The 26,521-nt window shown below is 43.9% G+C and overlaps 1 long non-coding RNA gene across 1 annotated transcript; it reads left to right on the forward strand.

Moving 5' to 3' along the window:
- Window positions 1–9,487: 9,487 nt before the first annotated feature.
- Window positions 9,488–25,056, forward strand: LOC136341792 (uncharacterized). Its single transcript, XR_010732542.1, has 2 exons — window positions 9,488–9,986; window positions 24,921–25,056. It is a non-coding gene; the product is annotated as an uncharacterized lncRNA (long non-coding RNA).
- Window positions 25,057–26,521: the final 1,465 nt, after the last annotated feature.

The raw sequence follows: 26,521 nt of genomic DNA on the forward strand, positions 1-26,521 counted from the left end.
AATGAAATTATTTGCCCGCACCGGATTCTTTCCTCCACGGGTTTTTCGCAATACGTGTACTTCACCCCCTTTCCATTAATACGATACCGGGTGATCGTAGATAACTGTGACAAGCAAATTATCTTGAAATCGAGAAGGTCTAGAAACAAAAACGACGCTCAACTTTTTTTGCTGTCAATTTCTTTTTCAAGGTCAACTTCACTTGTCTTTTGCGAGTCACCTTCGTTTTTTTCAAATGGAACACTCACAATTTTTTAGAGATTCGAGTTCCTCGGCTGACAGAAAAATGTTTTCACTTGAAAAATTTTCCGCTGAAGTTGCTGAGATTCATGATGATGCAAAATGAAGTCTTAACGCGGCAGTGCTGCAAGTTCAATTTCATCAAATTTTTGTTGAAACAGACAATCCATCGGCGACAGTTTTGGGTTCCATCTTGTGTTTATTTGATTTGTTCACACATGGGTCTATGTTAAGTTTAGTACCCTCCCGATGGGTCCTCACATTCTCGTACTGAAAGGGTTTGTACGTCTCCGATCCTGGGGTTATGACCACAAAGCTTCCTCGTATTCGCTGCGGGGCCTCGCCGGTAATTAGCGACCCGAGAGATCGGTGGCGGACACAACAAGATTGAAATATGACAGCCAGGACAGAGAAAGGGAAAACCTTTCCAGAGGGGACTCGGAACCTCAGAAAATGACCGACGAGGCGCCGGAATAGACCTCGTTGTCAGTCGACACACAATGCTGGAAATGAAAAACAATTAGTAATGAGAGAAGAGAGGAGAGGAGAGCAGAAGAGAGAGGCATCAGAAGAGAGGAGGGCATTAAAAATGGTCGGGCGAAGGAGGGAGAGCAGTGAGGAAGAGGTGGTATACTGCCAAGGGCGAAAGTGGTGACATGTAGGAACACCTTGAAGAAGGTGCGGCAGTTCGTAAGCCAAACCCAATCTAAGGCTGTTATTGAGAGCGTCAGGGAAACAAAGAAGAGGAAGGGGTCGTTGACTCTCTTCAAGGGAATAGTGGTTAGGGAGGAAATTGAGAGGATATTGGGGAAAAGGCTGGGAAAGGAGAGAGGAAGGAAAATAAAAAAAGGCCCATGTTAGTGGTAAAGACGGGATGACAGAACAGAGGCGTTTGGGGCAAGTGTTTTATTTAGAATGTGAGGGTGTGGATGAACAAGGAGTAGGGCGAGGTAGATTACTTCATGTCTCAGGCTATGATTGGGTGTGATGTTTTGTCTCGTACTTGAAGCGAATCGGAAAGAGTGAAATGGAGGGGGATTGTGGAGAGAGAGATATTGTAGAACACATCCTGTTCTGGTGGAAGGTTTTCGAGAGATTGAGGGACGAGCTCTGGGAGGGTTCGTCGGAAGTATTTGAGAAGGAATGTGTGGGGAGATTGTTGCTGAAGATCAAGAGGAAGTGGAAGAAGAGGGTGTCGTGTGTGATTGCTGAGACGAATGGGATTATCAGATGGGAACATTGTGAAGGTTTTCTCTCTTAAAGAAAAAGAGGTCGAGTCTATAAATTAAGTATCTTCAAGTGTACGCAGTTCGTCTCTTTTCACTGTCAACAAAGAATTTGGATCTCCACATGAACAATTGGGTGTTCCATTTGAAAAAAATGAAGTGGAGCCCCAAGGACTGGTGAATGTAACTTTGGGAAAAATTGCCAACAAAAAAGTTGAGCCCCCAAAAATAAGAAAAACTTTATTCGAACATCTTTTTTTGTGGATTCCAAGATATTTGCTTGTCATGGCATTTATCCACAATTACCCGGTATAACGATTTTGGGTCGAAGTTGAGAGAGAACGATTCATCTACTGTAATATGAATTAGGATGGAGAATTCGAGCCCAAAACAAAGAATTGCCATCGACTGGGGTCAATTCGGTAAACCTCAGAACACACATCTGCGGTGGCTGTCATCAGGGGGTTGTTTCGCAGGCCATATGGCCTCCACCGTTTAATTTCCGAGATTGAACTTGACTTAGCGAACGTTCGATTTGTCACACTCACTTTTCCAATCTGTTACCAAAGTTGTTAGGCTGGGGTTAAATCCAGAGGGGTAATAAGGTCACACTCGCCCTCGGCTCTAGTCCCGTCCCCAGGTCCGTTCCGACCCTGGCGACGTGACAACTTGAGGGGTGAGTTCCCGTGTTTGTGTGTATGCAGTGTATATCTGAACTAAACGATGGTAATTTTCTAATTCGTTTAATGAAATTGAGTTCGTTGTTGTGCTCGGGGATTTAAGACGTTGTTGGTATGGCCGCGGTCAGATGTGCCAATAAGGGTTAGAGGGACAAACGACCCAAATGAGATTAAATGGGAAATATGGCGGCATGTGGATCGCAAAGACGGCTCCTGTCCCAATTTAAAAGTTGCCAGCGATAAAGAACGCAATTACGTGCTGTGGGGAATCCGACAATGGAGACATCTCATTCGCATACACGACTCTTATTGGACTTGGAAGGTTTTATCTGAAAGCCCCGTGCGAACGACATCCTGCTGCTCTTCTGCTGATTTGCATGCCTCCTGACTGACTTTATTGAATCGCCATCTCTATTGCAGTGTTCCCGTTTTTTTTCTTTGCATAACACAACACGCCCCAGACCGCTCCAGAGGGCCTAATAATTGTAAAAGAGGTGAAATCACAAAACCACCACCAAAGGCGCTCTCACAAAAAAAAGGTTTTTAATCGGTCCGAAAGCGGGATTTCTTTGAGGGGCTCGAGTTATATAAACTATGCATGCAAATCCATGCAAATGGGCAGAGGGGCCCCGTCCGCGGCATTAGGACACCTTTAAAAGTGATTAGGCCTGCGCTATCTCTTCTTAATACTATTACGGGCCAGCGACGCATTTTTTATTTAAGAGATGAGTCCTCAATTACGCATTTTTCCTTTGATATTATGAGAATAAGTAATGAGCGATGGTCCCGAGGCGCGAATGTGCGCAGAAATCTCAGTAGTATGTTTTTTTTTTCTTTTTTTTGAGATACATAATAATAAAGTTGTAAACGATAAAGTTTAGGGTTAGTTAAAATTTCACACAAACTTAATGATACAAATTATTCTGTGCTAAATGGCGGATGCGCTAGACAATAATGCACAGTAAAATCTCCGCACGGGGCACTGCAACATGGCGGCGGCTTACTTTTTTCAGTTTTTCGTATTTTCTTACGTTCAGTGCAACGCTCACATGATGAAAAATACTTTATACGCTTAAGTTTTCCATGAGACCTAGTGGATGTTTTAAATAGTCCATATTACGACAGAAGCGAAAATATATTAATATGCCATTCAATGTTTACATCCAGGAACAGTACTGTATCATTAACACCCCCAAAGTTACGACCTTCGCTCATGCCATATGACGTTCTGCAGCCCCATATTACACTAAACCAGCACCTAATATCCTAATAACTTAATGGCTGAAAATAGGTGTTATTTCTAGCCATTTGTCCCCTGCGAGACTGATTTAATGTGACAGTGTTTTACGGTCATATGGCCACGCTTTGCAGCTAGGGGGGTTATTAGGTAGTTAGCTATAGGTTATCGAGGGTCTTATACCAACCACTCTTGATAGTGTTACCTGCGTTTACTGCTCTAATCGATAAATGAATATTCTGAGTTGGCGCGAGGATAGTCTCAGAAGTACCCGACCTCACACTTGAGGAAAACAGAATTGTTCATTTTTACATTATTTCTCGACGTAGTCTCCTTTGAGATTGACACACTTCTCTCGGCGATGTTCTACACTCTGTTTGTACTAAGAAGGTTTGAATGTTTCACTTCGGGCTCCACCTCCTCATTACGGGCAAATCTCCTCTCACCGATCTATTTTTTCAAGTATGGAAAATAACCTTCGAGGGCCAAATCTGGCAAATAGGGTGGGCGAGAAAAAGTCCTAAACCAAATTGATTGATTTTGGCCATGGAAGTGTGGAGTGGTACAAGATTTTCTCCTTCATCAAATGCGGTCTCTTTTTTCTAATTTCTTCGCTCAACCGCCGCATTAAATTTGTATGATATCCCCCGTTTGTTGGTTTTCTTTTAGGGAGATAATCAATAAATATGATCCCAAAGAACTGACGTCATCACCTTGTCCGCAGATGGAACGGGTTTTGGCCTTCTTGAGGGCTTATCCTCCCCTTTCAGCCCATTGTTTTGCCCGCTCTTTCGTCTCAGGTGTGAATCCATGTTTCCCCCATGGTTATGAGTCGATGAAAGAATTCTGCTTTAATGTTGCGAAACTTTGTCAAACGCTCCCCCGAATCATCCTCACCACGGAGTTTTTATTTAATTGTGAGTAATCGCTGCACCCATCTTGAGCACCACTTTCCCATGTCTAATTATTCGGTCAAATTGCGTTGTCCGGTACCTTTCGAAGGGCCAATCTTAGAGTACAGTTTTTTGGACTTTAACTGCAATATCTGGAGTGGTCAGATCTGGAGTGTCGGGGGGCCGACCACTGCGAAGCGCGTTTTGGCAGCGTTTAAATTCGGCCGCCCAATATTTTTTGGTTCTTTAACGACGGACTAGATCCCCCTGTACATGGACTAAGACTTTTCAACCGACAGTATTGAATCGTGACCAATTTTTTCCACGTCCACAAAATCTCTAGAAGCCTTCGAAGCTGGACAGACAGAAATCAACGCAGCACCCTCAAAGTTTAGGGACAAGCTTTTTAATATAAACTCGCAACATAAGCGAATTTTGAACAGAAAATCGCCGTCCGTGTCTCAGCTGGGGTGCTCCTGGGACCGTCCCCGTGCGACTCAAAGCCCCTTTTAGACCAGGTGAAATTCTCCCCGTTCAACTGACCGGCTCTGTCTCACATGAACCAGGAACCCCGTGGTCGATTTGGAACTGCCATACAGGGCGTCCCACCGGCAACCGCCGCTAGACGTTTTTGGGGGAAACTACGTGTGCAGGACGATGTTCAGTGCTGTCTGTTCCCAGACATGTCCATGCGGGCCTCACATGATTTTCCAAGTCTAAGAATGATTTGGAATAATAACATACAATCAGAAACGTGTCATATGGCGCTCGGACAGCCCGGGGGTGTGGTAAGATATGATGGATGGTCGCCCCGCGAGGGTAACTCTGTCACCCCTGCCCTTCGGGACCGCTAAATACCCCCCTCGAGAGAGGGTCGTGTCATCGATACAATCGGCGAAAGGAGTCAATTTGTACAACTCGCAATGCAATTAATTAAGCGAGCCGGGGAAAGTGCGTTTGTGAGCTTCCAGATTAAATTGCCATTTGCCGTCTTTAGAAGGGCCGAAACGAGGCGGTCTGTGCACGTCCTCGACAGCATCTGAATCGAGAAGAAAACGAGCAAAAATTCCTGCGGGTCGGTAAGCCACGGCGCGGGCCTGCAGGATACCAATGAGACTCCGTCAAAGAGACGAGCGATTGGTCCTGCTGGACCCGGCGACACTCCCAGGAGGAGGTTTTTAGCGCAGATTTTTTTTAAATTTTTTTATTTTTATTTTTTTTAAACAAAACAAAACCATTGCTTACCGGGAACACGATATTAATGACTGATCTGTAAGACGTGCACCTTCTTTTTATCGCAACGCGGTAATTTGCATCGGCAACGAGTCACGTATGTGATTCTCGTGACTACCTGGCCCTATTGAAATTCGCTTGTTCAGTATAATGACGTGTCAATTGCCGTCACTCGCACGCAACTCTCATCAACAGGCTGCATTGTTTACCCCGGAAAGATCCCGTCACCGGATCCGGTAATCCGCGATTTGCGTATGAAAGCCCCTTTCTCATCCGACATCGTCATTTTCCAGTTGAACGGTCGTCAACCGTGATCTTATCTGCGCACGACGAGGTGACGACCGCCAAATTCGCACCATTCAACCCCGATAACAACTAAATCTGTCGACGACCGCATTCAAAATGGGGTCATATAGGTGGAAAATTTGCTTCGATTGGAAATTTCGGGGAAGTCTCGTTTACTGCAACGTACGTATGTTGCCGAGATGTTCAAGGACCGATGGGACCACAAAATGGCGGCCGCGGTTCGGCTTAGTGCCGGCGCGATGGTAACCAGAGCCGCCCCGGAACTGGCCCCGTTCCTGTCGTAGTGCAACAACGACGCTAATGATGATAGAAGCAAATTATACATGAAGGCCCCAAAGTCCCGCATGAATTCGTTGAAAGTTGAAGGAAATGCGTTGCACGAAAATGCCGGAGCACATTAAATTTTTGTCGCCGCTTGTGAGTTTTCGACTTCACAGTCATACAAACAGGGTTCGTCACGTAGTAGAAAAATGTATCTTTTCGCTGTTTGTCGCGTGGAGCTCCGCGTAGAAATCGGAAAAAATACAAAAAGTTTAAACCGCGATGGAACCATCAATTCTTAGAATATAACAATATAAACAACATTAATTCAATACATTAAACGTTCGAACTGTGCCCCGTCGACTTCCTGAGAGCGGGCAAGACGCAACTCGCATACTTCGAGACAGAACTTTTCTTATCACTTCAGGAGGCATTTGTCGAGCTGCTTGGGTAATTTCATTCTTCAACTCTTTTATATTGTTAGGCTGATTTAAGTACACCCCATGTTTCAGACAACCCCATAGGAAGTCCATAGGGGTGAGGTCAGGCGATCTAGCGGGCCACTCTAACTGCAAATATTTCTATAACTGTTGAAGACGTGGGTAGGCTACATGAAAAAATATGTTCGGAATTTTTCAAAGAACTTGTGATATACATAGGGTTGCATAGGAAAAAAATAGAAAATTGCATTTATCTACTGCAGGAGTAACCTGTGACGTCAAAAATTCGCAATTAAACGATATTTGATGTGTTCTAGCATTTCATGCAAAAATCTTTTTCATTAAGAATTTATGCGGGATCTTGGGTCCTCTCTGTACGGGGTGAGTCAACGCAATTGCAAAGTGACTTAACGAATTTCGTTTCAAATTTACTCGGAAACTGAATATGAAATACGCATGTTGTAAAAATATTCAGGGGGCGACAGGGTCGCTCAGAAAAGGGTGGCTTTCAAAATTTACATTTTTTTACTTAATTCTACCCATAACTACAATATAAATAAACTTTTTGAGTATATAGTTGAATGTGTCCATCTTTAATGGTTTAGGAGATATCGAGACTTTTTTCGAAACATTGCCATTTTCAGGCACTCATTAGGTCACACATAGAATCTTTGATTTTTACGCGATAGCATTCACCTTTGGAATCACGAAAGTAGAAGATTAGGTCAGTGCTTCGCCAGCTAATCACTCGAAGCGAACCCGCAGGGTACCTACTATTTAGACATGCAACATAAAACATTTAAAATTTAAAAAAGTCACTTTTTTTAAATAGAATACCCCATGTATTTGAAGCTTGCCTCATAGTAATATGTGCTGTACCCATCGTTAGTGGTTTTCGAGATATTTTAGTTTCGATTAATTCTACACAGTGTTTATGGAAACAATAATACTTGAATCAAGTCATTACGAAGCAAAGGTGAATTTTGAAAGGCGCACTTTTTTGAACGACCCTGTAGGTCTCTAAATATGTTTAAAATACGCAATTTCATAGCCTTATCACGTAACACACGCGTTTGAAACTAAATTGTAATGACAGTTCATCAAGTTACTTCGTAACTTCATCGACTCACCCTGTACATGGATCTCTATCCCTTTCACCTATTGATTAACGTTACCGTTACCTCGATGTTGCCTTGCATGACTTGCAGAAGTCTTTTGACTGGGTCTCAGCTTAATTAACTACATCTGACCCATCAGAATTGATTCCTTCATGCCAATAAGCTCAGAGGAGATCAAAATTACCTCAAAGTTCATCAAGGCTTTTATACACTCTCGTTAGCCATAAGACAGATTTCTACAAGCTCATTTTGCCTCACAAAACTTTAAATTGTCGTAGTTTCCTGATTGGCTGAAGTTCTCAACTACCGTTGAACTTGGTTCAGTTAATTTTCGGACATTTTCCCCGAGGTTTCAAAAGAAAACTCGAAGTTTCCCAAATATCTCGAAATCTAAATTCTTATTGCCGCAAAAGAGGTGAGAGAATGGTCACGTGTTTAAGTCAAAGAGGATTCCTTCACTTTCTGGGTGATCCGAGTCTTATGGCCGTGTGGGTTCGAATGTCTCAAAAGCAGATAGAGACTGCTCTAGGACCGTGCAGAGGTAAATTGTTTCTCTGGATGTTTAAAAATATCGCGACACACAGGTTCGTCAACTTTAAAAAGTCGAGCTTTCGCCACCCCACACGGAGGGTTTTTAACTGGACCTTAAAGTCCGCGAAGGAAGAGGTTCTCGGCCGCTTTCCGGATCGTTCGGGCCCGAATTTTTACATGCAGCTCTTATCCAGATTTGTCTTGTTACATTCCTCCATAGACAATAAAATATTAAAATATGCGTGGAGAGAGCATGAAAAAGAAACATCAGTCCACGTTATTGGATATAAAAAGAGAATCCAAACGTTATCCGGGATTTTCCAGGACTTAGGCGCTTGACGGGCTGAAACAGCGAGGGGTCCACATATGTGGAGACGTGGATAAAACGCCTAGTAGTTTATTGGAATAAGGAAAAAAAACGCAATAGGAGCACGATACTTGACTTTGTCTGGATCCAACGTGGTTCAATCGAAACAAAGTTTATCTGGAAAGGATATTACTTCCAGTCCATCGAGAGTGTCCAGTCATCGTCTGCGTGAAATGCGGGAAAGGGGGCCCTTCGATAAGCTGCACATTCGCATGTATGAATTCAGCACATCACGTTTAAGCAGGCTCGGTTATCGGGGTCGAGGAGTCCCACCCAGGAAGCGGCTCCTCCAAACGGCACATATTTTAGGATCTGATGAAAAAGTGACTCTTTTTATTGCCTTCAACCCTATAAATCTTCTTGAAGAGTTTTTGATTAATTTCGCTTTTAAAAAGTCGTCTAGGGCGCCACCTGGGTCCACCTCGGCCTCGCCGCGCGCTTCTTTCTTCATTAGCCCTTAATTTTTCCTCGCTGCATACATAATCGATGGGAGCTTTTTCTTGGCCCGTAATTTTCATATTTAATTTATTTCTAATTTCCATCTTGAATTATGCATTCTTCTTTCCCGGGACCGGGGTGTTTCTTTGCTCGTTGCATATTCAGCGTACTCTCCTACGACCATTGAGGGGGCGATGTTGCCGATCCGCACTCACTCTCCTCATCAGGAGGAACCAGCTAACACCAACGGACTGCAGCTGAACGTGCCGGTTGAGGAAGATCTCTCTCAGCGTCATCTCCTCACGAACGACCCTCTCCTCCTCTCAAGTTCCAAAGGGGAGGCACGAGGCGGCGACGCAAATCAGCATGTTTGGCAACGTTGTCGGTCGCCGAATATACCGTGCTTTAAATTGTATGAAACATACATGAGTTCTGCCATCCCTGAATGTATACCAGGGCCTTAGTTTACAAATGAATACAGCTATTGAACTTACTTATAATATCAATGTGGTCGGGCGTCTCTTTCCCGTTTGCTTTTTGGACGTCTCGCCGTCTTCGTCGAGGCTCGAGCCGAATATAAACCTCTTCCCAACGGCCATACAGAATGGCCATATTAACTTGATAATTAGGTGTGTTATTGGACTTGCAGATGAGCCACCGACTCCGTCGGATGGAATAAAAAGTGGCTGCCCCCCCTTTCGACGAGGTATAAAGTTGAGGAGGGTGTTGGTGATGGCACATTCTGACGTCGGTCGTCGCGACGCGTCTCCGACGTCATCCCTGAAGAGCGTCTTCTTCTTCTTCTTCGCGACCTCTTGGTGACTGTGTGCGGAAGCGCCATCTAGTGGGTGATTGGTGTGTCGAGTATAGAGGGCGCCATCATGATGCCGTCCTCGTCGTTCTGCAGAAGTTGACGTTAAGAGGAATAAATCTCGCTCGACTCAGTCTGCTCCTACTTATGATTCTGGATGAATTGTGCGTCAGTCAGTAAAGCTGGCAACGCCGCAATGATTGGGGCAAGTAACCCAAACTAAGCTCTTTAATCTGGAGGTCACAACTCGAAAATGTATTGAACGATGCAGTTTTTCCAAATCAGAATTTCTCAATATTCGAGCACTTGCATACAGGGTTAATAAAAAGTTCGGAAACGACTTAATATGCACGTCTTAAAAAATAACAAACTCAGATAGTGACCTTGGGGTGCGAGACTCGGCGTTGTTGTCAAGTTTGTGCCTTTTTAAAAAACTTTTTTTTATTTTTTGCCAAATGACCGGGTCACACCAAAGCGTACCAGATTTTTTCTCAATCATAAACGATCCAAAACAGTGCGCCAGATTAAAGTTATCTACGATTTCGGCATCTAAAAGAAGGTTGATGCGCGTTCCTGGTATCTGGTATTTGATGCATATTGAAATTGCGACGATGTTTCAGTAACATGCAAATTTTTGGTTTAAAACGCAGGCTACAGTGGCGCGCGAAAGGAAGCAGAACTTCTTTCAACCTTAGAAGGCCCAAACGAAGTAATTTTTATTTTTCAACGGCCCTAGCTACGCCCCTGGTACCTGGTATTTTTCGAAAGTCGAATTGTCGTCAATTTTAAATCATAGGTAAATGTCGATGTCCAACCGCAACACCGGCGCACTAAAGCGAAGCTCACCGCTCATCGACATCGCGCAAGCGGTTCGAGAAGACTCAGATCTTTGACGTGTCATGCGCGTTGACGATGCAAATTAGGGCGAACCCGAGACGAGCCACGCGCGTCAGCTGATCGTGTCCGCCTAATATGACCGCTACGATGCGAAATATGTACCTGGCGCGGTGCTACCGATGTCTTAACTCGGAGCGGCTGAGCGGACACCGGTGTCCCCTGACCCGTTTTTACGTGGGGAATCTTCCTTGAAAAGTCTGAAACTTGGAAAATATTGAACGCGTGGGTTTGCTAGTGAAGAAGAGTTCGGCTATCGTAAACGCCTAAATCGCCTGAAACTCCAACGATGAGTTGATGGACTTCCTTGATGAAATTTTACCTCAAAGAACTTCGCCTTATTTAAGTTTCGATTTTAGACGATAAAGCGCCCCATTGAGGCACGGACCTTATGGTACGACAAATTTTTTTTTTTACGAATCTAAATATCTTCCCGTTTTGTTTTTTACGAACCAGGGAGTCAATAAAACTCAATCAGCTTAGTTTTAATTCCCTCGCAACTTTTCCTCACTCCCGACGAAAGTCTCCGTCCGAAAGTAAAATATATTTATAAATAATGTAGGCGAAGAAGGAGCACTCAAAAGTGAGGCGCATTAAAAGAAAAGTTATTTAAAATCTACATAATCCTTAAGCTGGAAAGCCTTTGGAGGACGAATACGAGCGGCCATTTACAAGTGAAATCAGTCTACTTAGCAGACTTTTCCGTCAGCTTTCCGCTCTCGCGAATTGTGTCGTGAATAAGGCCTCAAAGTGCCCAAAGAAGTTTACCTTTGTTGAGAAAATAAGGAAAGTTTTTTTCCGGGTGTTATTTAGAGCCTCTATTGTCGAGAAGTGAGGTTTAAAGGTTCCGAAATTTAAGAAATAACTAAAGCAATATCGGAGCTAATATCTTTTTAAGGGGCGTGGAGCCTTTTAATAAAACCGACAACGACATCATAACAGGACGAAAATCTGGCAAATCCAGGGTCCCGTTATGAACCTGAGCTGCAGTATAATAAAGTCGTAAAATCGCCGAAAATCGGGGTATATTGAGTGAACACGCTGCCGAGAAGTTGCAACAAAAATATTTTATGTCCTGCCATCTTTTTATGGGTCTGACAAAAAGCCTTTGCGGTCAGAAAATGGTAATTTATGGGGCCTTCCCCCGTCCGGTAATTGAAATATTTTGGGGACTTTTGTCAGGTTGACCGCTTCAGAATTTTCAATTTTCCCTAAGATTTCGGCTATTTGCCCATAAATCAAAGTGTTGGACAGTGCTGGAAATTGTGGTTTTATGCAGAAAATTCGCTACCTAGCTCGGCCCTAGAAGGATGGGTGAAACAGTAGCCGGCCCGGCGCGAGGCTTCATTAAAAAACATTTATGCGGACTGCTTATAATAATGAAATGTGTTTTGGATTCCGCCTTTAGAGCCAAATATTTACGGTAAACTTATTGTATAAATTGCAATTCTATCTCTCGAGCAGGACCGGACAAGCGAGAAGCACGAAATTACAAGTGCCAGGCCATAGGGAGCCCCTCGAGTGGGAACCGCCAAATTTTATTCCCATCGCCCTTCATCGTCACCCCACACAAGCAGGAAGTTTCCCAAGGGAGTTCTGAAGAATTATTTAAATGAAATCTGACTGCCGAGGAACAGCCCGCAAAAGCAACATTTAAGTACGTAGACCCGATCCAGAAACCATTAGGAAGGCATTAACCTGAGGAGAACTCAGATCATGTAGTTTTGAACAGCGAGAAACGACCTTCAGTGGAGGCGGCAACAACGCCTATATCAACCAACGATAACCTACGGTGGTTTGCCTACCCGTCTGCTGTAAGCCCGCCCTGAACCTAAAAGGGCGGCGTTGCCGATGTTAACTTTCGGACCGCATCTCCCCCACTTTTCAAGTCATTTGAAGATGGGGACGTCAGTCTCGCTTGTTCGGGTATTCTTGCCTCACTTTAACGGCCCTATTATTCTATTTTTTAACGCCGCATACCCTGAGTCCTGTCCTGCACTATGCCCGGGTAGTTACTCGAGTTAAAAAGGTTTGGACAATTCCCCGCCCCAAGTTGAATATGCGATTAGGCCGTGTTTGTCTTTTTAAAGTAAATCTCCAGGACTCGCATTTTCTAAATGAAAATGTCGAAGGAAGAAGACACTGTTCCATGCAAATTCCAGACAAATATTTATTCGAATGGGAATAAGCCAGCCCCTGGATATTTCAATCCTGTTATATAGAGGGCAGCAGCGCGCTTTTTGGCTTCCATGGGTACTCGGAGAAGGTTTTAAAATTCCTCCGAATGCAGTGCAGGATTAAACTACCTTTGAGGACCATCGAACTTCTTTTCAATCTTCGGATGCCTAAGGGTTGCCAGGGTGTCTCTGGAGAAATTCCGTATTTTCTATATATATTTCCTGTGAATTTGAGTCCTCGAGCACGCCTCCAAAACGTTCTGCAAATTTCTCATTTTAAGAAGTCTGCGAAAAACTTTTTCCCTTTTTTGTAAGTTTGATTGATGAAATTCGTACAAAACTTATCGGATAAATTAAAACTCCATGTGGTATGTGTTAAAAGCGACGAGGAACCTATTGGGCCTGTAGAAGCTTAGAGCTTCGAGGAGGATTCGCTTGAAGGGCACATGATGGCAATATCTAAGAAAGGGTAGCGATGTCTTCTCTCCCGGTATCCAAAGGTAAAATAAAACTGAAGCAGATTGAACAGGTAAATTAAGTAGCAGAATTAAAGGACAAAACTTCGCATGCATTATGTGGCCTTAGCAAGTTGCATAGAGACCAAGGGATATTAGCGAATTTCAGTGTCGGCTCTTGGGCTTGACTCCCTAATCTAGACCATTCCCCGCGAATAAGACTTCTGCAGGAGTCAGAGATGATGACAACACGGCTTATTTCACTGATTTCACTCCTAAATTATGTCCCAAGTGTTCTGTATTATTCACGAAATTCGCGGACTTATTCATGAAAAGGGCATGACAGCACTTAAGAGAAAATTGAAGAACTTTCACAGAAGTGCGCTTTTACGTACGAGGATGGTCCCAGAAGTACCCGACTTGACTTACAGATGGCGATTTTTATGCCTGTTTCACAGAGACCTAACCTAAAGTTTGGGGTGCTACGTCCGTGACCATCCAAACGTGATTCAATACTTTCGTTTGAAAGGTTTTAGCGCATCTAACGTTAAAGCGGGGGAATCTACCCCGGAAGACTCTGGTCCGTCATTAAAAAACCCAAGAATTTTGGGCGGCGGAGTTTGAACGCTGCCGTGACGCGCTCCGCAGTGGTCGACGCCCCGACACTCCAGATCTGACCACTCCAGACATTGTGGTGAAAGTCCACCAAGCTGTACTCGAAGGTGAGAATTTCGAGAGATACTGAACATCGCATCTTGACCGAATAATTGGACATGGACAAGTTATGCGCAAAATGGATGCCGCGATTACTCATAATCGAACAAAAACTGCGCAGTGAGGATGGTTCAGGGGAGTGTTTGCCAAAATTTCGTACCAATAAAGCCGAGTTCTTTTGTCGACTCGTAACCATGGAGGAAACATGGGCTTAGATCTGAGACGAAAGAGAGCAGTCAAGGTAATGGACTGAAAGGGAAGAATAAGCTCCACAGAAGGCCAAAACCGTTCCATCTGCAGAAGAGGTGATGACATCAGTTTTTTGGATCATCACATGGAACCATCATTTCACCTCTGAGACGAAAGGGCGGGCAGAGCAACGGGCTTAAAGGGGAGAATCGGCCTCAAAGAAGGCGAAAACTAGTTCCATCTGCAGGAAAGAAGATGGCGACAGTTTTTTGGGATGCACATGGGATAAGTTTTAGGGACTGTCCCCCTATACGAAGTACAATAAAGGGAGATGGTAATAGTTGTTTCGGTTATTAATGTTGGTTCTTTTGCAAAAATTAAACTATTTTTTCTATAACAAACTCAATTATGTTAATAATCAAAATATTGGCCATAGTTAGCAATGATTTTTCTCCATCTTTCCTTTAAATGATGGGTTCTGTGCCAAAAGATTTTTTGACTCTTTGAGGTCAACCAATTATCAACCCAAATTTTTGTCTCTTCGTGAAAACGGAAGTGATGTTTTGTTGCGTTGATCGGAATAAATGGTGGTCCGAAGGGGCTAAATCCGGGGAGTGCGACGGCTGATGTAGGACGTCCCATTTAATGTTTTCCAGATATTTTTTGCCGATTTTTCACTTCATTATCCTGCAAAAAAATAACTCTATCGTGTCTTTGGGCATGTTCTGGTCTTTTTTCCTTCAATACTCGGTTTAATTATATCAAGTGGATTTCATTAGGTTTCAGCAATTCGTAACACACAACTCCCCTGTTATCCCACCTAATACGCAGCAAGACTTTCTTATCATGGATTTTACGTAATGGTTGTGACGTTGATGGTTGGCTTGGACCTACCCATGGTTTTTTGCGTTTTGGGTTGTCAAAATAAACCCACTTCTCATCACCTGTGAGAACTCGAGGTGAAAAACCCCCTTCGTCCTCGCCTGGCAAGCAAAAATTTACAAATGGTTTTGCGCCTTTCAATGACTCATTCTATAAATTTATGTCGCACCCATTTTCCTTCCTTCTGAATTTTTCCTCAAGCATGTAGACATGCGGAAATAGTGGATTGGGCGGCATTCAAGGTTCTGCTAATTGCTTCAACGTTGCAGGGGGGTTTTCGTTCAACAATTCTTGCAAATCTATATCTTTAAATTTCTTAGGCTGCCCTGGCCATTCCTTGTCTTTTATACTGCGTGGCGTAGAAAAGAGAACGCCCTGTAAAATGGTTTTATTTCAATCATTTTTGGTACGTGTGTTTGTGTATGGGAACGCAAAATCGTTTAAATTTTCAACCATATTCTTCAATTGTCTATAAGTTATCAGAATTGCAATAAAATTTCAACAATATGGCTGCAAAATGTCATTCATTGGTGTACAGGGTGCTTGGAAAGTGCTTTTAGACCAATCAAATATGCCTGAATGAAGAATTCAGCGAAATTTTCATCAATTGAGCGAGTTTGAGAGAAGTCGCATAGTGGGTCTACGAAAACCTGTCGGTCATTTAGGGAAATCGCCACTAGATTGAACCGTAGGGTAAACACTACAGTGAGGACAGGCATGGTTCCAAGAAGAACCACCAGGCCGAAGGAGAGGTATTGGACGATCCAGAAGACACAGAGAATGCCAAGATCGCCGCCTTCGAATTATGGCCTTAAGAGCTGGATCCGCCTCGTCGAGAACGCTGGCGGATCAGGGGCTCGCCGAGTATGGAAGGCCCATTGGAATTCGACCATTTATCTCTGGATAAGAAGTTTCGGACTAATTTCCTACCGTCTTCATCTTGTGTTACCCCTCACCTTAAATCATCGTCAAAATCGCCTGCAGTGATGCAGAACACGGAAACGTTGGAATCTGGAATGGGATGTTATCATGTTAAGTGACGAATCCAGATCCCGTTTGGGTATGTGTGTGGTCGGGCAAGAGCAAGAAGAAGACGGGGTGAACCACAGGATCCTCAGTTTACAATACAAAGGCATGTCCATCAGACTGTTGGGGTAATGGCTTGGGGTGCTATTGCTTATGGCAGCAGGTCGCCATCACTTTTAATTGGAGGCAGTACGACAGCCCAACCATACATCCGAGAAGTCTTGGAACTCCATCTGGTGCCTTATGTGGAAACTCTGGTTAATCCAGTTTTCCAGTAGGACAATGCACGAACACATGTGGTTAGAATGACCATGGACTTCTTGCAACAAAATGCAATCAATTTGCTACTTTGGCCGTCTCGATCTCCAGACCTCTTACTTATTGAACATGTATGGGGTATAAAGTTGCATAATTTACCCCATCCCCCATGAACCTTGGCGGCGCTATGTCGTGCTGTCCAGTTAGCCTGGAATGAGATCCCCCGAGAGGGCATCAATCACCTCATTAGATCCATGTCTAGATGTGTACAGAAATGCATAAAATACCGCGAAGGACCGACAAATTGTTAATTTTTTTCGTGGGTTTTAACAATTAAATTTGTAAAATTTTTTAATGAAGCATTTGTTTTTTTGCGTAAGAAACATGCGCACCAAAAATTACTTAAAAAAAAAAACATTTTTACGGGGTGTCCCCTTTTCTACGTCACGCAATATGTACCAAAATCGCCAGTTTTAAAACGGTCGACCCATCGTCTCTTTTTTGGGATAGAGCATGTTCACCACGGGCTTCAAGTAACAATCGATAACTTTCGGCAGTTTTTTTTCAAATGAATGAAGGTTACCAAACTTCTTTTCCTGGCACGAAAGTTGCCACATTCGGAGCTATGAAAACTGCGTTCTCTGCACAGAGGCAAGTAATAGCGAATCGGCTTCGAATGCGGTTCGTTTAGGTTAGTTCAGGTTAGTTCGGACGCTTCGACCTTTCAAGATGCCGTTAGTTTCTATTAACAAACTGACGCAATCTCTAGGCAAAATCGACATTATCTACCGAAACGGCAATTATGAAAGTTCATTGCAGCGTTTGAGCGAAGAAATTTGGAAAAAGCGAGCGCATTTGCCGAAAACGAAAATCTCCTTTCCGTCTCGTTTCCTCACCGGTCCGCACTTCCGTCATCGCAGTGTCAAAAATCGATCGATTTCCAACTTCACCTCGCCCCCCGGCTCACCAGATTTGGCCCCCTCGGACCATTTTCGATCTACGAACTAGAAAAAAATGGCTCGGTGGCAGGAGTTTTGCCGATAATCAAGAGGTGGAGTCCGGGATGAGACACTCGAATTCTCTCACTGCAAATTGGGTGCGGGAGCTGTGGAACGTCGCTTGAAAGTAATGACTCAAATTCATCGACTTCAAATTATCCAAAGTCACTTTCGAGTTTAAATCATATGGGTTTAATTGAACGGAAATTGGATTTTTATCTGGCATCTGATTGCCATTATTTACAAGCAATGACGCCCCGAAGGACTCTTCAAACTTTCGAGGAATAAGAAGGTTTTCCCGCGTATGCAAATGGGATTGAAGTGTGGAAAAATCGCCAAGCCCATTAAGAAGTTATAACATCAATATGCCCACAATGGAAGCAATATGTCCGAGATTAACATATTCATTGAGCATATAATTTTCTACACCTCATTCTTTATTTAAATGGCTCGCGTAGGTTTTGAATGCGCTTTTCGATCCCACTAAATACCGAGAAAAGCACAATGGTGTCGCCACAATTGATGGACCAGTATTGTCTTGTCATTTCCAACAGTACTTTTCTTCCAATGTGTAAACAAAGCCTTATTATAAGCAGCTGAAAGACTTTTTTGCCTGTTCGTAATCTGCTCGACACGCACATTTCTACTTAATCAAGGAGCAAAATGAACGCCACCATTTGCATTAACGAAGCAAGGATATTCTTTTGTTCATGGTTATTAAACAATCTTCATTAGGGCGACCTTATCGCGGAACGACCTCCGCTAAGGCTCGATTTACAACTATTAGGACAAATTAGACTGGCAGGTTTGCGAGGGGGAAGCGACAAATGACCGAATCTTGAGTCGCACGGAAGCGAAAAAATGAACAAACGTAAAACAACGAGGTACTGAAGATGACACGGTCAAAAGGTCACTTAAGGTCCTCGACAGACATGTAAAAACGTCCACGCTGCCTTATCGGCAGGACAAGCGGTCGGAAGCGTGACAAGAAATCGTCGGTATCAGTCGCACTTTCGACGAACTCGAATCGGGAAAGGCATTCGGGTTATTTCTAAAACGCCTTGGAGGAAGTTCCTCTGGATGATGGCGCTCCTGCTCGTTGCCCCACACATGTAAGGGAGCTCTTGAAGAGGAATTTTCCACGTTGACGGCCTGGGCGGGGCGGTGAACATCTGCGGCCCCCGCGAAGTCCCGACTCACACCCATTAGATTTCTTTCTTAGATTATATTTGCAGCCATTAGCGCAGAAATTCGTACTTAACACAAGTGAGGAGTAGCTGCGGGGCGATCTTCAGGCGGGAGCAGATACAGTCAACGACGATATCGTGAAAAATTGTGGAAACACTTAATGGAAAATATCTCGAAAACAGTCAGAGATACGAGTTCTGCGCTCTAAAGCATTAAAACTCGCAAAAACATTAAAATTGTCGTCTATTTCTTGTAAAGCCCAGCTGGCGCCAGTCATCGACTATCGTGATATCTTAAATGAGTTTATCACACCCAGAAGCTGTCCCGGAACCAGTTTCTTCTGCAAATCAAAAACTGCGAATTTGCAAAATTGAAAACTGCTTCGAGGCAATTTTTCCTCAACCTCCCTGGGACCAGGCCCTAGAGAGGCGAGTGAGAGCGTAAATGACATGTTTTTGACGTTGCCAAAAGCTGCGTTCTCCCCTTGACATGCTTTTATACAGGATGTTTCAGAACTATGGGATCTTCTAGGGATCGTTCAATGCGGCAATAAAAGACATTTGGGTACTAGAACCTCGAACCCACAAATGCCTTCCCAAGGCGCTATGGTACTCTAAGACATGTACTTGCAAAAAATGTATTTAATCGAGGTTTAGTACGTTTCATTTGAACTTATTTGTACAAAACGAGGCAGCAGTAGTTGGTCAAAACGTCGTCCTCGCACTTCATTGCACCGGTTTAAACGATGGCCTCTGCGGACTTGGCTTAAAATTTGATGATCGTCTTGGACGAGCTCAAGTGCCGCGGTGACTCGTGCAATCAGGCCTTGCTCTGTTTCACAGACCAGAGACCTCACAGAGAGAAATCTAAAGGGGTTAGGTCGGGTGAGCTAGGGGGCCACGGAGCCGAACCGCTGCTCCTGCCGGTCCAATCTCCTTCGAACTAACGAAGTTCGACATTTTGAGCGATTTCAGTAATCTTATTTCGTACAAATGAATTGAAATAAATCGTGCCAAAACTCGATTAAATACACTTTTGCGTCTTAAAGCGTTACACTCCGTGGGAAGACATTTGCAGATACGGGGTCCTACTCTGGGGTGTCTTCTATTGTTGCAGCGAACAATTCCTCGGAGTTTGATCCCGTATTTCTGAAACACTCTGTAGAGAATCAGGGCTCAGATTCTTGAGTCTGGGGGTTGGCGTTTGACGGAATATTTCGCGGTGGGGCCGACGACTCGTTCCAACTTTGAGAGTTTGGCCCCCGGAAGCAAGTTGCCGCTTCGGGCCGGGTCGGTTCCCTTTTCCCATTAGGAGTGAGTTAGGTGAGTCGGCCCGTGGGCCCCACACCAAAATGAAAAGTTAGATAGACATTAACAAGTTCAACACGACTGCATCGTACGCATGTAATAATACGGAATACCGCCGACAGATAGAGAGATAATGCACCGTGGCGGCGGCAATTACGGGCCGGAAGGAAACCCGGGTAAAAACCGTCGGGAGATTCATCTCCGATACATACATTACCATTTATTTGCATTTCGTTAAAAACGGTCACCCCGTATCATATAGCCGAGTTCACACGCTAAACAAACTCTCTTTTTACTGCCCTCAGACCTGCATATGCACCAAGTTGTTGAGTAAATGGTATTCTTGGGCCGCCGCTAAACCTAAAACATTACCGGATTTCCATACTTCCTTGACCTAGAAATGTTGTTCAAAGATACATCTCATATCCATATATTAGAATATTTTAAAATTTTAATGGCGGCTGTGGAATGTGCATCAAATCGGTCCTGTTTCGGGGCAAAAACTTGTACGTTTGATTCTGTCAGGACATGGGGGTTGTTAATATCTTGGGAACCGCATCAGCAGGTCGCACCGGAATCCACCGGAACCGAAATTCCGGTGTACCGCAGACGGTGGCGGCGGGCGACATCTGTCGTCCCCATGAATATTTATACTTAGATTTGCATTTTATCGGCCATCGGACTGTTCGTTGCGTAACGGACGCTTTTACTTATTTTACCCTTATTTTTACCACCCAACAACATCACCGTTGCCTATTTGCATAACGGCCGAAAGCATTTTTCTTCGTGGAAAGCCCGAGTAGTGATGGACACAAACAACCGGGACTAAACCACCCCCGAGGATTTCTTTAGGCAAATTTATGACGGCCCGGGCCATCCATCAACCGGTTTTTCGGGAGATACTTTATCTTTTTATAAGCAGACGTTGTCGTTGGCAGATACTCGATCTTCACTTTTTAATGCCAATAATGGGGGGTTAAGCGTTCTGACTTCAAAGAAGTGTACCAGAGCCCAGAGGGTTTCCCCCTGCTCGGGCTCGATATGGGTCCAATTAAGGAAAAATATGTATCTTGACCGGGATCTCGCCATAAATGCGGCTTTATCGGCTTCGCATCTAGGCCAAATGACCGGACTGTATTTTTTCTAATTACAAGCGAAAAGAACCCTTCGCACGCTTATTGCCTTTGTCATTCCTTGGAAACGCAATTTTACGCTCATACTTGCAGCTTTGCGAGCGTTAAAAAAACTATAACCCATGACAATTTTCGAGTCAACCTCAAGGGGCGCATGCAGGGGTTCCGCGGCGGACGAGCGCTGCAGCGGTTGAGGCCGCAATCGTCTGACAGTTTCATCTCACGGGCGACTGTCAATTCGGTCGAGCGTTCAAAATTCCGGCCTTGCAGGTTACGCTCTTTGCAGCCTTAAGTCAGCGGAACGCGACCGCCCGAGCTGAGCGCTGCTGGTCCCTGAATGTGCCCAATTCAAATGTGATATTTTTCTTTTTGGAATTTTGACCGCTTTGTCCCTTTGGGCGATAAGTTAACGCAAATATAATAAACGTCAAAAGCGTGTCTTTGATGTCCGGATGGACCGCGTCCAATGCTTCTGCGAAATCATGAACAAACATTGCGCCCTTCGCATCCCCTCGCTGGCGAGGCGTTCGTGTCGTTTCAGGAATTCAAAGTTGCCGAAAATCGCTTGGAGAAAGTGCTGAAAATCTCTGATGGAAACAGAAGCGAGAATCGCTGAAGACACTGTGACACTCGGGGCGTGTCCCTGCACTTTTCTTTCCGAATTTCTTCGACAACTCACTTCTCGCCGATGCAGAACCACCGTGCGGCGGCTGCGACGACTGCATGCTCCAGTTGCTGCAAGACCGCTTCCATGGATTATGGATGGCCCAGGGGGGGGCCCCGCCGAACCAGTCTCACGAAGAAGAATCAGCTCCTCGTTACTCGTAAAGCGACCTTGTTAAAACAAATTGCTAACTCGTGTGTGGCATTTAGTTTGATTCCTCTCTGGTATCGACCCGACCAAAAAGGTCTTTGCCCTTGGTCTGAGATCTAATCGAGAACGTTTGTGAATGAAACGGACCAGAACAGAAGTTTCGTTGTTTGAGAATAAATAAATTGCGAAACCGTTCACGTAGTTGGGCCTCGAACTGTTTAAAGTCCCGACATGCAGATAGGTCCGATAATGGCTTTATTCCGGACAGGTCCTTGGGACACGCACGGTCTACGTGCCCCAAGGACACACCTTGGATGGATTCTGCATGACAACATGAAGCGTATCATAAGGTGCCCCGAACAAGCCGCAAAACCGACTTATGTGTTTCTTGCACCCTGCATTATTTCAATTCAGCCATTAAGAAGCCAGTTGCTGCTCCATGGGTTTGATTCTCCCACGGCCTGACATCAGCATTCAACTCGTCTCGCAGTCGACATAATGTATACAAATACCGACCGACAAGAAGTTCTTCTGTCTTTCTTTTCCTTCCATTCACCATTACATGGGAGGTCTGCAGAGCTGAAAAAAAAATGTGGGAAAACGTAAATCTCGATTAATGGAAGTTTTCAATTATTTCATCCACGCTAACAAGATTGCCTTTGACACCAATTTGATCATTGGACATATCAACGCTCGGCTATCTGCGGCCATGCATATTCATGGGGGCTGTTAAACGCGTTTCATTGGGCTGTTTCGGCACGAAATCGGCCATTTCCAACGAAAAAATTGTGCATAGAAAACCATCTGTGGTGGCTTGTGCAAGGAACCATAAAACCAACGGGAAATGGTGTAGTCGATCGTATCGTCTATGCCAGAACAAACATACGTGCCCGCCATTGGCGAATAAAAACCTTAATTAACTTGGTCAGCCTGTGTGAATTTCTCCATGATAATGATTAAACTCGTGGTTCGTTGGGCTTTGTCCCCACTAATTTCGCTAGGGACATTAAATACGAGAGTCGACATATTTTTACAGATTTTAGAGAATAATGATGAAAAACGACTTGATTGGGTTAGCTCGTGGTTGTGCTCAGACTGGCAATGAAGATGTAAAGGGAGCTACCAGGATGGTCCTAGAAGTACCCGACTTGACATACAGATGGCCGTTTTTTGGCTACATTACAAAGGCATAACCTTAAAACGGTCGTGTCTAAAGTACTACGTCGGTTTGTGTTCGTTTTCAGCGAACGCTTGTAGAGATCTTGCGAACATGGAAAAAATTGGTCATCGATACCTGATTCAGTAATTTCACTTTTAACAGTCTTAGTCCGTTCAACAATCAACGGCCAAAGTCAATCTACTTGGTTTCGAACTTCTCCTCCATCCTCCTTATTTACCAGATTTAGCCCCCGCAGATTATTTTCTATTCGCAAACTTGAAAAAATGGCTCGGTCGAAAGAGATTTGTCAATATTGAAGAGACGGACTCCGAGACCATTTTGAGAAATACTGCAGTATTTTCCAAAATTTTGCGTCTTTGAGCGTTAGGTCGGGTACTTCTGGGACTGTCCTCGTATTATTGAGAACACCGCGGTGGAGTGCTTCATTGAGATGCCTTGTGGCAATCCGGGTTAGTTCAGGTTATACGGCATTTAAGCCGTCAGTAAATTCTAAGGGCCTCGCTCTCAGCTCTTGCATGGATACATCCAAAGCGTTTGATTTTAGTCCTCTATCGTTCATGTCGACCATGGAAGCCGCACAGCATCGGAACCAGAAAAAAGGCGTTAATGGAATTTCCTCCGAAGCATTTGAAGATGCAGAAGAGTATTGCACATAAAGGGAAAACAGGGAAAAAACAAGACCCACTTAACTTGCTCCTGTCGCATCAGTTTCGTGTCGATCATTGAAGGTGCATAGCAGCAGAAACGGTTCGGAAATGGCATTAATGGAGTTTTCCGCAAAGCATTTGAAGATCCAGAAAAATGCGACTGAACTTCACATAAAGAGGAGGCAGTGGAAAAGCAAGACCCTCTTAACCTTTTCCTGTTGCATCAGTCTCATATCCACTATGGAAGCTGCATAGCAACAGTTCGAAAATGGCATTAATGGAATTTTCTCTGAAGCATTTGCAGGTTCAGAAAAATGTGACCGCACTTCACACAACGAAAAAATAGTGAAAAAACAAGACCTTCCTAGAGATTAAAGAAAACCCCGAATTTAACTCATTAAGATTGGACCAGGGAGAGTCGCGTCGCATCTCACGTGAATTACCTTCAATGATGAGTTTCAGTCTTCCTTTGTTATATCTTCATCTTTCCTTTTCCTCTAGGTCCAGAACTAAAATAAAAATGGCGTTCGATGGGCACTCTGGAAAAAACAACCAGACATACCTAATTAGGGTTAACATAGCTTTAAACGTAGCTTAACATGAGGCTACAACAGCATTTAAAAGCACCTGGGAAAATTTGCAATTTCGCGAAAAGGTGCAAGTATAACTTGCGCAAATTCTGCCTCTGCGCACCTCTGATTTTAATTGATAAGTGCAGGCGATGATAACGAAAAAAAAACGTTTTTTCAGTGGAAACAATGCACGAAGCAACGGTACCATGGAAGATTATGGGCGTAGCAAGAGATTTTTAACGATTTTAATATTTAAAGTGAGACATATTACGAAAATGTATTTTTAATTACTTTACTCTTTAATTTGATACTTAATTTAAAGACGGGTACGCTGCTGGTTTCAATTGACTAGAGATGAAATTATCTGCAATGGAAATGAAGCGCACGCCGCGTGGAAAACCATTGGCGCAGTCGTATAAAGCATTTTGACTTTTCATTTTGAATTCCCCTCTTAAATGGTCACTTGCGTATATCAAAAACTCCCCGTCAGCCACTGGCTTTAATTGATTCGAAAGTAATAATGTGCAGTCAAAGCGGAGCGCACATTTTCGATTCTATTGAAAGTCAGTGGCGCGGCAAAAGTTTTCCAGTTTTCAATTTGTTTAGGAAAATCTAGAATTTCACGCGTATTAACCAGTTAATTGATTCAATTTAGTTAACCTGTTACTTTTAAAATGGTAATTCTAACTTGTTCTATTATTGCAGGACTTTCCCCTTTTACACGGAGACGTGAAGATGCCGGGTAACAGCCTATATAATTAAGAACTTAAAATGTTGTATGATTTATTATGAACTGTCATTGTAATTAACTTTTATTAATAAACTTTAATAATTAGCTGCATATTACTGCTTGCAAGCACATACACCAACGGTACACGTACCGAAGACAAAAAATAATGATTTATGGTTCTACACACCAACAACGATAGTGCTAATTAAAGGAAACAACTGCAGGAACGGTTCTTTGTCACGGTACTAACTCTTCACCTGAAGCGTGTACGTTCATTTTCTTTTGATTGCTCAAGTGCCACTACAACCTCAAACAGAGAGACCCATACCCAAATCCAATCTACACCCCCAATTATAAATTAACATCGTCAAAACAACAAACAATCCCTTTCAAATGCCCCCGTCTTAAAAGGATCTTTAGCCTAACGATGTGTTTATTGCCCCCCACCCCCAGAGGGCTCCCGTTCAGGGGAGTCACACGTGGAGTGGGACACGTGACGACCATGAGTTGGGGAGTGGGGATCTCCAAAGGGCGGAGCCCCCCCCGTCTGCTCCAATAAGCGTGCGCCTACTGAAGAGCACCTAGCGGGACGGAGGTGTAACGTCCGACAAAATGGTTGACAGTATGTGATGCGGAGCTTTGCGTAGAGGGGGCGCCAGGAGTATCGGCGTTTAGGGGAAACGTTGATGATTTAAAATATGGGAGGCGAGAAATTAAAACTGTCTGAAAAGTTGAGGCAATAAATTCTAATTTTCATTTGTAATGGAGAATGGAGGGAGAAAGTTTGTTAATCCGGGGATTTTGTTTGTGTCTTGTAGGGGCATATTAAGTGAAGGTTTATGGGTTGAAAAATATTCGAGCGATTCGAGGTTTGTCGAATATATTGCGGTCTAAAATTGTATAGTATAGAAAACGACCGACGCGACGTTCCTTCTTTATTATATTTAGCCCCGTCTTTTCAACAAATTCCTGGCGGATCCGCATAATAAGAGCTGCTGAATCCGAAATGAGCTCCACGCGTTACATTTTTCGCAGTTTTCCCTTATTCCAAATCCAGGACCCCACTCCGCAAATTTCCTTCCTGCGACTTTACCAAACACATTTTGCGCACTCCACAATCGAGTAGCACTAGTTGATACTTAAGGGCTCAGAGGCTCGATGCGGTCCTGGTGCGTCGTCTTCTTTGCGTTTTTCGCAATTTTCTTACTTCACTTTGCCGGTACGTCGTATATCCTGGTTCTGGTAACAATTTTCACGCCTGCCCGCGCTTTATTATCTATTAAAATCCCTTTGATATTGAAATCATGTGACATTTCATTAATCCGACGTCTTGTTCGGGCCCCCAAGCCCTTCATGTTGCCTCGTTTGGTTTTTTCATCTCGAGCAGTGGCGGACTAACGATTAAGGGAGCTTACAAATAACTTAGACGAAGTAGAGCCCGTTGGAGCAGAGCCATAGAGAACTGCTGATGGAGCCTTTCTTCGGGGAACTAGAGCCCGGAATGGAGGAATGGACACGACCAAACTGAAACGTCCGGAGTGGTGCAAAATTGCGATGAGGACATGCTGAGATTAAG

The sequence above is a fragment of the Euwallacea fornicatus genome, chromosome 11 (genome assembly GCF_040115645.1).
Source record: "Euwallacea fornicatus isolate EFF26 chromosome 11, ASM4011564v1, whole genome shotgun sequence".
NCBI classification, from domain to species: Eukaryota; Metazoa; Arthropoda; class Insecta; order Coleoptera; family Curculionidae; genus Euwallacea; species Euwallacea fornicatus.